Raw genomic sequence first — 13,400 nt, 5'->3', positions numbered from 1 at the left:
ACTAATATTTTCTGACGGCAAATGCGTTCCACCCATAAGCGGAACGCATCAGGTGACCGGAAAGGGAGGGGTATCGGCACCCCTAGGGGCGGGAATATTTGACTATAAAAAGGACGCTGTGAGGGATAAAACAATCGTTTTATACAAAATAAACTTAGTTTATTCATCTCAGAATTTATTGATTAATGGGAAAGCCTATATGCAAGAAATTAGTATAGAGTTCCTTTAAGCTTTGTCAAAAGCTCTAATTGACTTATGTAGTACTTTATAAGTGTTGCACTGTCTCAAATAACTGTTGCTAGTGAGGTACTAGTTTGTCAAAAGTTGAACCTTAATATTTTCCTGTGTTTAGTTCCAGCTATATTCACACTGTCCTTGCTAGCTCACCAAAAGACCAGAACAGGGAAATGCCTAGAAATTCCCACTGCTGTTCTGTTCTAAAGACCTTGTATAGCTTAGGCATTAATGTTAGCCTTAAACTGTGTTACTAAAAGCTGAGAATATATTCTCTCACATGGTAACAAAAAATCTACATATTAATGTGAACTTATGGTATACCCACAGATAACTGAGACTAGTAATGACTCATAACATGTGGACGGCTCATCATCAACTTCATATAGATGTTCTTGGAGGCTCTTACTTCAACGCAGAGCTGTCATAATGCAAACCTCATGACACTTTGGTTCATTGTTTGAATTTTATTTTTGGTGTTGAGATGGAGTAAGGATAATTTGTTTTCTTATTGATTTTTATGACTCATTCTAATTTCTAGTGCTGCTCTGAGCTTTGTGAAGGAAGGAGAGGCGGAGAACACTTTTATTCTTCGCATGACTCAGCTGATAAGTAAAAAGGTAGTTTCTTTTCAAACATTGTACATTTATAACATTTGCCCTTTTAGTGTGTCAAATTTAAATTTGACAGGAATTTGACAGAGTAAAAAAATATATATTGCAAGCAATTAACCTAATTAACAACTGCTTAAAATGGTTATCCAATGAATAATATTTATCACTTATCCACAGAAACGTGGCTCCAGCAGTTGGCAAAAGGCCCTGTGCCCTAATTACATTCAGTACAGGCTCCTGTCCGGCTCCTGTCCAGCTCCTGTGCAGAATCCCTATCATCAGTGCAGAAAGCTAAACGATCTGTGATCACTGTGATCATAATGTTCTCTCCCATTCCCTTTTTTAACCCAGAAATAGTACCTTATACCTCGTTGATTCTCACGAATCAAAAGAGCCACAATACAGTTGCAACAAAAGGTATGTGAACCCTTTCGAATGATATGGATTTCTGCACAAATTGTTCTTAAAATGTGATCTGATCTTCATCTAAGTCACAACAATAGACAATCACAGTCTGTTTAAACTAATAACACACAAAGAATTAAATGTTACCATGTTTTTATTGAACACACCATGTAAACATTCACAGTGCAGGTGGGAAAAGTATGTGAACCCTCAGACTAATGACATCTCCAAGAGCTAATTGGAGTGAGGTGTCAGCCAACTGGAGTCCAATCAATGAGATGAGATTGGAGGTGTTTGTTACAGCTGCCCTGCCCTATATAAAAACACACACCATTTCTAGGTTTGTTTTTAACAAGAAACATTGCCTGATGTGAATAATGCCTCGCACAAAAGAGCTCTCGGAAGACCTACGATTAAGAATTGTTGACTTGCATAAAGCTGGAAAGGGTTATAAAAGTATCTCCAAAAGCCTTGCTGTTCATCAGTCCACAGTAAGAAAAATTGTCTATAAATGGAGAAAGTTCAGCACTGCTGCTACTCTCCCTAGGAGTGGCCGAGAACAAAAACAAAAGACCTTGTGAAGATGGTGGCAGAAGCTGGTAAGATTGCGTCAATATCCACAGTGAAACGAGTACTGTATCAACATGGGCTGAAAAGCGACTCTGCCAGTAAAAAGCTATTACTCCAAAAGAAACATAAAAAAGCCAGATTAATGTTTGCAAATGCACACAGGAACAAAGACCTACATTTTTAGAGACATGTCCTATGGTCTGATGAAGCTAAAATTGAACTTTTTAGCCATAAGGACCGTTGTTACATTTGGAGGAAAAAAGAAGCTTGGATGCCTAAAAACTCCATCCCAACTGTGAAACACGGGGGTGGCAGCATCAGGTTGTGGGGTTGTTTTGCTGCAGGAGGGACTGGTGCACTTCACAAAATAGATGGCATCATGGAGAAAGAAGATTATGTGGAAATACTGAAGCAACATCTCAAGACATCAGCCAGGAAGTTAAAGCTTGGGCTGAATTGGGTCTTCCAAATGGACAATGACCCGAAGCATACTACCACACTGGTTACTTCCTATTGATAATTTATGGGCAAAGCTGAAAAGGCACGTGTGAGCAAGGTGACTAACAAACATGGCTCAGTTACACCAGTTTTGTCAGGAGGAATGGGCCCAAATTCCAATCAACTATTGTGAAAAGCTTGTGGAAGGGTATCAAAAACATTTGAACCAAGTCATACAGTTTAAGGGCAAGGTACCAAATATTAATAAATTGTATGTAAACTTTTGGCTTTGCAGAAAGTAATGAAAATGCCTTAAAACATTTTCTCTCTCTCTCATGTCAGATATTTAGAAAAAACATGCATATGTGTCTTTTTATATAGTGTATGTAAACTTCTGGTTTCAACTGTATCTGTATCCATAGCATCTATTATACTGTGTAACTATATATAAATATATATATATATATATATATATATATATATATTATACACAGCATTGTCCTGATATGTTTGGTATGAGGTATAATAGACGCACTGTTTACAGATACATAGTATTTATAACAGTGTAATGATATGTGAGGTATGATGTATAATAGATGCAGTGTGTACAGATATATTGTATATACAGCAGTGTACTGAGATATGAGGTATAATAGATGCAGTGGGTACAGATATATAGTATATACAGCAGTGTACTGATATGTAATGTACTATAGGAAACATTTGGTGGAGGTGATGACTGCAGATAGAGAGGAATCTACATGCTATTACGTTCAATTGTTCACTTATTTTTATCCCTGCACTTCGGATGATATTTAATTGCCATATTTTTTGCTTTATAAGACGCACCTGATGATAAGACGCACCAAGGTTTTGAGGAGGAAAATAAGAAAAACATATTTTGAACCAAAAGGTGTGCTTTTGGTGGGTTTAGAACTAATGTTGTCTATGGATGATACTACGGCCTGCCTGCTAGCTTGATAGTGAGTACTACTACAGACGATTACAGTACGTTAACAAGAGGGTTACATGACTAATATTTACATATGAAGACTGCTGTGAGCGGGGCTCGGTGTAATAGAGTACAGTAACTGCACTGGGCCCCGCCGTGAGTGAAACAGCAGCTGCCGGCCTCAGCTCCTCCTCCCACCCCAAGTGATAGAGCTCTGATACATCGCCGGCCGCGCTGTGCAGCATAGTGGCCGGTGATGTATCAATGTCAGCAATGTAAAAATTGCAACTTTATCTTTATAAGACATGCTGCCCTTTCCCCCTACCTTTTGGTATATTGTGCGAAAAAAGCAAAAAATGTGGTATATTGTGTTTGTCTATAATTCCAAAATCAAGTCAAATTTTATTAGTAATACATGCTGAAATCCAGGTAATTCCAACAGGTTCACTTACTTGAAACTGTTCCTAAGGAGCACAGAATGTTGGGCTTAAACATGATGGTGTTCAATGATAGAATTGACTGCAAACCAATGGGATCAAATAACTGGTGTTATTCCAGAGAACATCTACTTGTAAATATAAATAACCATATGATATCACTGCTTTACTGCAAGCAAGATACGACATAAAGATACCAATCAACATATCCTTTTATATGGATGCATTCAAATTACGTTTGATTGATATATAATTTTAAGCTTAAACCTACAAGCAGAAAAATGTTATTTGTTGTGTATTATTATGTATAATGATAGGAGGCGACCATATCTCACATTTATTTACAGCAAAGTCTGTATGGGAATGTAACTATAAATGCAAAGAATTAGACTGCCTTTAATCACCACAGGCAGTTATCAGTTCATTAAGGGAGAAATAAAGGCAATTATTTTGTAGTGCACACAAATTAACCCACATGGTTAATTTTTAAATCAATGCTCATTTACCGTACTTTAGATGGGAAACACATCTATATGGCTGAATATTATCCTTTCATATGCATTAAGCACAAATGATGTCACTTTAACACGTATTCTGAATGAATTGAATACTTTGTTTCACACTACAACTTGAGTATACATAGAATAATGTCTATGCTTATCCATAAAGTATGTGAAAGCCGATTTCATGTAGGTATATGATTCTTATGCTCGCAAACATGCAATAACTATAATATAGCATTGTAAGTTATTTGTAGAAAAGTTCTTATTGCACCATGTATTGGGTATTATTACAGAGTCACATATATTACATTAAATAGGTAATATTACACACTATTGAAATGTAGGAAACTCCTTTATCGGAATTGTTTAACCCAGCGGTAATATTAGATTCACCTTTTACAATGAGGTCTAATTCTGATAATAATGAAAATAAGTAATAACCATTCTTTGACAACAAATTATTGATTACTTATCCTCAGAATAGCTCATCAATAAAAGATTGGGGGTCCAATTCTGAAAGGGTAGTGGCAATCATGTGAGTGCTGCTTCTGCTTCAATATTACCTGTGTCCCATCTCATTTGCCATGATCATGCAGTGTAATTAGAACTGTTGGTCCCTTTGACTTGAATGGGAAAAGCAATTGTAATTTCTAGAGTTGAGCGAATCTAAGCATCCGAAACAGAATTTGTTCCAAAGTTTAGGAAAAATTTGATGGGTGAAAATAAAATAATAAACTCAAGAAGTCATCACGCAGGTCCTTTGGTGGGTTTTCTTTTAAGGGTAACTGTCATATTATTATTTATTTTTTAATGTACTTGGATTGGTCTGACTAAGGTTACCGTAGTTCCCTAGTTAATACTTTTGTATAGGTATTAATTTACCTACTAATTGCAGCATGTTCTTTCCTCCCCCAGGTATTTCAGTGGTGCGGCTAAAACAGCGTTGCTAGGTGTCCTCCGTCTTCTATCTTCTATATACAGAAGATGAGGACATAGTAGTGGGCAGTCCCTAATGCTTTGTGCGCGCTCCCGTCAGACCGGGATAGTGCTGATATTCGCAATAAAAATTTGCGACAAAAATTTGCGATCAACTGCTCAGGAGGAAGAGGGCGTGTTCAAGTCTAGAGAAAGCCGATTGGTTGGGGTGAGGCTGCGCGCTCCTGAGATGAGCAAAATTAATTCTGGGTAGTTAGGGAGGGAGGTCTTAGCCTCAAGGTAAAGTCATCGGTGGCCATCTTGAAAAGATAGTCAGAAAGAAGTCTTGTGAGGAGCGGTTGCTATGGATGGAATCTTATTAAACAAGTGGTATGTGAACACAATAATTAGTGATTATGGATGATCACCACAGCAGCAACAACATATATGAAAAATTTATTTTGAGTGAAGTAGGGATCGGGCATCCTCTCCACGATCAAGTGGATGAGGTGAGTATAATATTGTCTTTTAACCCTGGATTAACCTCCTGAGGACCTAAATATGAGTCTCAGATGCAGTGATCAGAATTGAATGTGGCACCTGAGAGGTTAAATGATGGGGGGCAGCCAGATTGCTGTTCCCCATTATTGCAGCCGCTACAGACAATGAAAAGTAATTCATGACAACGTAATTTGAAATGAATAGACTTTCTTGATGAAGTTTAGGGGGGCTGCCGAATAGATTTTTTAAAAACCTTGCTCATCTTTAGTAATTACAGTCCATTTCCTCTACAAGGGAAATGATATGCGGGTAATTTTGAAGTGGAAGCAGTGCTAGCAAGAATGCAACTACCCCTGCAAACAGCTGGATCGGGGAGGTACGACTCCTGGCACCCCCACTGATTTAATATACAGGTAGATGACCTATTCTCATCAATATCTTTGCACTGCACAACCCATTAAAGCATTAGGTTACTTTCACACTAGCATTTTGGCTTTCCATTTGTGAGATCCATTAAGGGCTCTCAAAAGTGGTCCAAAACTGATCAGTTTTGCCCTAATGCATTCTGTATGGAAAATGATCTGCTCAGTATGCATCAATTTGCCTCCATTCATTCACCATTCCGCTCTGGAGGCGGACACCAAAATGCTGACTGCAGCGGTTTGCTGTCTGCCTGACGAAGCAGAGCCGAAGGTATCCATCCTGGCACACAATGTAAGTCAATGGGAACAGATCCATTTTCACTGACGCAATCTGGCACAATAGAAAACGGATCCATTCCCCATTGACTTTAAATGGTGTTCAAGACGGATCCGTCATGGTTATAGAAGACAAAATATAACCAAATCTGTTTATGATAGATGCATTTTGTTGTATTATTGTAACGGAAGCATTTTTGCAGATCCATGACGGATCCGCAAAAAACTCTAGTGTGAAAGTAGCCTTACCCAGTTTCCATTTAAATAATGCTGTGCAGAACAATGCACATTCTCCAGAGCAAGAGTTATTCCTTGTATCTGATGTCTAATTTGGCCAAAATATGAGGATCCTGTACAGAGGACTTTTTAAATAGCTATTCCCTAACAGGATATATAATATGGGTTTTCAAAGCTAGGCATCTTTCTTATTTACCATTTAATGCAGGATGTCCAGAAACAGCTTTATGATGCCCACATTTCAGCAGTTATAGTGCTGACAGTCCTCTTAAAATAATATGGACCTGCTCTCATTTTGTTAATAAATGTACATTTTTATGTTAATGTAATTCCTTTCTTTAATTACCCATGGTTATTATAAAATATCTGCCCTGACTATGCTTAGCATGCTGTATTTTGATAATGTGAAAAGTTCTTTAAAAACAGTAAAATGAGAGGCAGTAACATTTTACAATGTGTTGAGGTGGAGTTATGTGACTCCTGTGAAATGACTAGTAGTGCTCTACACTTGCTGGCGTACAAACGCAACATTAAGTAACTGATATACTGTAAGCTAGATACTTCTTCAAAATGAAAATGTGAAAAATTATTCTAGAGAACATTGTAATACTATTCATTTGAAACCTCTCCTCCATTAAAAGATCTTCTTAATCTCAGACCCGTGAAGCCCACAACGATGTAACAATAGTTGGTGCATATGCTATAGACACATCTAGACCATAGTTCAATGGTTCCTCTGTAAACTAAAATTATTGAACTTTAGGTGAGAGTTAACATTTGTACACAAACTCTGACGTCAGTAGGAAAACTAAAGCAAACACAGACATCAGTCCTTGCTTACCTAAACCACACAAACCCCTGGTCATGTTCCTACAGTATGTTAGACAAGCATGCTGGCATTTCGATTTTAATGGTTAGGATGGCAAAAATTACACACTTTTGCATCATAGCACATTCTCCTACAACTTCAGTGCTTAAGTAACACAACACTTTAGTTACTGAGGTGGCAAAGGTTAAGCAACTCACCTATAATCCGTGCCATAAATTTGTTCTACACAAGCCTTGTCCATCTCCTGCTCAACAGCTTGACCAAATTCCACCAGTCAACACCTCAACCTACCTAGCCTAGGCTATCAACACAAACATTTTATAACTAATCTACTGCAAACACCTTTCCAGACTTTTGCTGCTCATCAGCTTTCAGGTGCCTACTTAAAAAAATTGTCACGTGCATATCTGCCCAGGAATGTTCATATGTCCATGTTGTGGTTCAGGGTTAACTGGAAATCAACATTGACTTAAGCTACTTAAAGAGGACCTTTCACCAATCCTGACATTGTGAACTAAGTATACAGACATGGAGAGCGGCGCCCGGGGATCTCACTGCACTTACTATTATCCCTGGGTGCCGCTCCGTTCTCCTGCTATGCCCTCCGGTATCTTCGTTCACTAAGTTATAGTAGGCAGAGATTTTAGTCAATAAGTGATAGTAGGAGGAGTCTGCCCTTGTTCTGCTGTAGCGCTGGCCAATCGCAGCGCAGAGCTTACAGCCTGGGAGGTTATTTTCTCCCAGGCTGTGAGCTCTGCGATGTGATTGGCCAGTGCTACAGCAGAACAAGGGCAGACACCGCCTATTATAACTTAGTGAACAAAGATACCGGAGGGCATAGCAGAAGAACGGAGCTGCGCCCAGGGATAATAGTAAGTGCAGTGAGATCCCCTGGCGCCGCTCTCCATGTCTGTATACTTAGTTCACAATGTCAGGATCGGTGAAAGGTCCTCTTTAAGCAACAGGGCCCACTTAAGCTACAAGCATGAATCCCGCTGGTACATGAAAATAAGACCAGTAAACACGTTTTTCCCATGATTATATAATATATTTTTTTAAGTAATAAGACAATTTCTTGTGATTAAAGGAAAACTCTGTAAAAAGCCAAGCAAAAATGAGATAAGTTGTGTTTAGATTAAAACTGTTTTCATCTCTGTGCATTTTTATAGTCAGCTTTCTGAAAAGTTTATGTCCTCATTTTTGTGCCCGAGGCATAAAGAGACAAAGCTACTTATGTGACCTCTACAAGGTTACATGAAGAGCTGACATAGAAATTCCAAATGAGTTCACCTAGTGAGGGCAGTATTCATATCATTATGTTGCTCCTTCAAACATTTATCAATTGCCTTCCTTGGCTTCAGTGTCAAGGTTTACCAAGAACCCAAAAATGGTGGAAATACAGGTACTAATCAACTACTCTCATGAAATAAATTATAAATGGTACATTACAATACATAGTTGTTATGGAGTAACCAATGACATCCACTCTGTGTGATCATTATAATCACTATGGAATATAAATGTCCTTAACAATGATAATTCATAACTGATTATGTGAAGAATATGGGTATGAAAACTGTTTTTTTTTTCTCTCTATCATCTATCTACAGATGTAGCAAATTTTAACTTGATACTAAATATGTTAAATAAACATTTGCAGCACACTTTAAATTTACACCTAAGGGGCTTATGCCATGTTTGATATAAAAAAGAAAAAAATAGAAAATCAGACATCATATAGCACATTGCAATCTCTTTCTAACAAAGCAACAACAAACCATGTACCTTACATGGATCCAGAGATTTTCCCATGCTTTGCTCTTGTTGCTCTGCTAGAATCTCTTCATGCTAGCAGTTCAAGGGTGTGTCTTTTCTCAAGGGGTGTCCATTGTCAGGGGTGTCTGTTTCAGCTGTCTCCCTGTAGCTGTCACAGCTTCACAGCCTTCTGACAGTAGATACAGCTTGTGACAGTCGAAGGATGGAACTGAGCATATGCAACCATGCTCAACCACCTCAGGAGGTAGACATGAATATTACCTTACAGATTAAGCACCATAGACCGCCATTATTATGAAGTAAAGAGAATATCTCAAAAATGGAGATTTTTTTTTTTTTTTTACAAAAAAATAAATCACAGAAGTAACTACTTTTTCATACTTAATTATATTATTTTAACATTTCATGGTGGCACAACCCTTTTAACACAACAAAGACAATGAGTAATTAATGAGTTAAGTGTCAAGTTAACACTTGCTATCTATCTATATCTTTCTTTACATATTTGCTATGATCAATATTTGCACAATACTCATTCTTGCATCTAAACCTCAGTCCATTTGAGATCTACGGTATACAATTTTCATTTACATTGCAATTTAAGAATAAATGTAGCTAAGACACACAAAAGATTCAGTGTCCCTTTAGAACTAATTGTAAAGCTTCTGAATTAATATTATTATTACTTGGTAACTACAGTATATAATCAGCCATTTCAATTATAATTTGAATTGCAAGAGTGTGGTGTTCTATAATAAGTCTTAAAGCATCCCTCAAGGGTAATTTAAAGTTCTGGAAGTTTTATAAAACTGATGACAAGTTGTATGTTCGTTACAATTGCGAAGAAAAGAAGAAGAGTAATGAAAATAATTAAACCTTATGGTTCTTTTACGCTGTACATGGAATGGTTTCAAAATGTTCACATTCTACTTTACTATACTGTATATATCAAAGCTTATGTGTCATTGGATTTAATTAATAGTACATAATGGCACTCGTCTCAATGAGTCGCATAACCAGTGGCAGTACAACATTTAGAAATTTAAGTGCAAAGAATATTGCAAAGGATATTTGTAGGTTACCAACTGGGATTAGCACCCATTATTATATCCAGGAGCTAGTCTGATAAGCAATATGCAAGTTAATTAATGAATAATGAATAGTGTTGATCGAGTGCTCAGGTGCTGGAGTAGAACATTTCATGATGCTCGGGTGCTCGACAAAGAACCCAAGCGCAATGGAAGGCAATAGGAGAACCCGAGCATTAAACCAGGCAGCCCCTGCTCTGAAGAGGAGAGGATTTTCATAGGAAAAGGTCAGAAATTGATAGAAACACCATAGAAATTGAAAGGAACAGCATAGGGAGGATATCTGGAAGCATCTTGGACTCCCAGGTCACTGCAAGGAATTATGTTGTCCGAGTAGTATGCCACTTTTACAAACTGACAATAATACTCATAAAACCAAATATAAAATCAATTTTAGAGGAAAACGTGTTAGAAAACATGCTTTACTGTATATTTACTTGTATATAAAGTGCAAGTGCTGCCAAAAATTACAAGGAAGAGACACTCCGATACAACCTGTATATCACATAAAGGAGGGACTCATTCACATTGTGGTACAATTGTTCAGGTATTGGGACTTCTACACACATAAAGCCTATGCACTAAGTGAAGGGGCTGCCAAAAATTACAAGGAACCGACACTCCAATGCACCCTTTATTACACATAAAGGAGGGCATCATACACACCCTTGAAAGATTATGATTGATGGCCTGCTGGTGACCCTCAAAAACATTATGAGCAAGGGCCTGCTGGTGACCCTCTAAAACATTAGGGGTGAGGGCCTGCTGCTGATCTGACCATCTAAAAACTTAGGGGTGAGGGTCTGCTGCTGAGCTGACACTTTAAAACATTAGGCGTGAGGGCCTGATGCTGAGATGACCATCTAAAAAATTAGGCGTGAGAGTTTGCTGCTAATCTGAACATCTAAAACATTAGGGGCGAGGGCCTGCTGCTGAACTGACCATCTAAAACATTAGGGGCGAGGGCCTGCTGCTGATCTGACCATCTGAAAAATTAGGGTGTGGGTCTGCTGCTGAGCTGACCATCTAAAAAATTAGGGGTGAGGGTCTGCTGCTGAGCTGACCATCTAAAAAAATTAGTGGTGAGGATCTGATGCTGATCTGACCATCTAAAACATTAGGGGTGAGGGTCTGCTGCTGACCTGACCATCTAAAACATTAGGGACGAGGGCCTGCTGCTGATCTGACATATACAAAATTTGGGGTAATGTCACTGTCACCAGCGGCAAAAAAATGTAACTGATATTTAGGATGCGCAAACGTTATACAGGAGATGTAGCGCAGGTAATGTCGCTGTCACCAGCGGCGAAAAAATTTAACTGAATGTCACTGATATTTATGATGCGCAAACGTTATATAGGAGATGTAGCGCAGGTAATGTCGCTGCTGTCACCAGTGGCTAATGTTATACAGGAGATGCAGTGTAGGTAATGTCGCTGCTCTCACCAGCAGCCAAACAATTGCACTCAATTTAGCGCACGTTGCAGGTAATATATTTTGCAGTCAGATAAAACAATAGTCCCTAAAATGACTGCTGGGTCTCTAACACCTTTCAACACTCAAAAATCCCTAAAAAAACACAATTCCTCTCCCTACACTATCTGTCCCTTCTGCTGCAGCTCGCCCTGACTAAATCTGAGCCGAACCACGTGTCATCAGGTGCTATATAGCACCCGATGAAGTGTTCTGGCCAGCCAATAACTGTAATGCCAGTAACCAACATTGCTATGGCATTATAGTGAGTGCCAGTACTTTCCCATATGTTTATTGGCAAAGTAGCAGCCAACAAATGTACGGGGAGGAGACTCGAGCATTGCGCTTGAGCACACACGGTGGTCGGTTGAACACCACGATGTGCCGAGCATCGCCATGCTTGAGTGAAAAAGGTGTTCGGCCGAGCATGCTCACCCAACACTAATAATGAATTAATTGGTGAAGCAAGAGAACCTTTCATCAAGCTGCTCTTACCCAATCTTTTCCTCCCCCTGTATCCAGGGTTTCCTTGCATGTTGAAGTAATGTGTACAAGCTGGCTTCTATATAGCATGACTTTAATAAGAGTAAGGATTTGATCTGACAACCCAAGGGGGTTGTGTACTGATTGCTCTATACCGTAACAATGCTTGATCTCTGGCAGCTTCCTTGCAGATCACAGTGAGATATGAAAGTTCTGTTAAAGGGGGTTATCCCCTAACTAATGTAAAAAAAAAAAATGAAAATCAGTCATCATAAAGAATATGACAATCTCTTTATAACAAAGCTAGAACCAGCCATGTACCTCATATGGATCCAGAGATCGCATTTATTGCCCTGCTAGATTTATATCAAGCTGGCAGCTCAAGGTAGTGTCTTTACTGCTGCAGCTAAGGTGATGTGTCCATTATACTGCAGCTCCTTCCCTATCACAACATAGGAGGCAGTTGAAGGATGAAACTGAGCATGTGCGACCACAAAATAATAATAAAAAATAATAGAGGGTGGCGCTATACAGATACATGTTATTTAATAACAAAAGTACAATGTTTTTCAAGGAGCAACCCCTTTAAAAGAACTATAATGTTTTCTTAGTCTTTCAGACATATTTTTATGTGTGCTGTTAGAAAGGTGGTCCAAAACAGAAAGTACATGAACACTTTGGATTTCTCTATACTATATTTTACTCAATAGTCTTCCGAAACACTTGTGATGTTCTTTTACTATAGTTGACTAGCCATGGAAACCCTTTCCCTTTCTTATGACCTCCTCTATTAGCTAGATAGGAGTGCCCATAAAAAGTCGCTCTCATTCTGGAAGACCAAGCCCATGCATGCACTCTCTGATTACAATTGTTTTAAACGGCTGGAATGTAATGCTTAATTTTCCATTAAGTAGCTGTATGGCCAGTCACCATCATGAGATAAACATTGGTTGCTAAAGTTTTCTTAAACCAGACCCATTAAGCTGATTATGGGCAAGCTTGATTTTTTGAAGTGGTTATTAAATAATGTGAAAACCCCAGATTTTTTCCACAGGTCTCAGCATTTGGGAATAATAGAAGTATGAACATTTATTTTAGTAATGAATGACTAATGTAGTGATAATGGTTAAAGGACAATTAAAAGGCCAATATATATGTATTAGTAAACCAAAAATAACACAGTTGAGAACATTAAAAAAATGGTCATCTTTAAAGGATATAATAATATTTCTGGACATTTGATATAC

Source organism: Bufo gargarizans, chromosome 3 (assembly GCF_014858855.1).
Source record: "Bufo gargarizans isolate SCDJY-AF-19 chromosome 3, ASM1485885v1, whole genome shotgun sequence".
Classification (NCBI taxonomy): domain Eukaryota; kingdom Metazoa; phylum Chordata; class Amphibia; order Anura; family Bufonidae; genus Bufo; species Bufo gargarizans.
Note: the sequence above shows the minus strand (reverse complement) of the source record.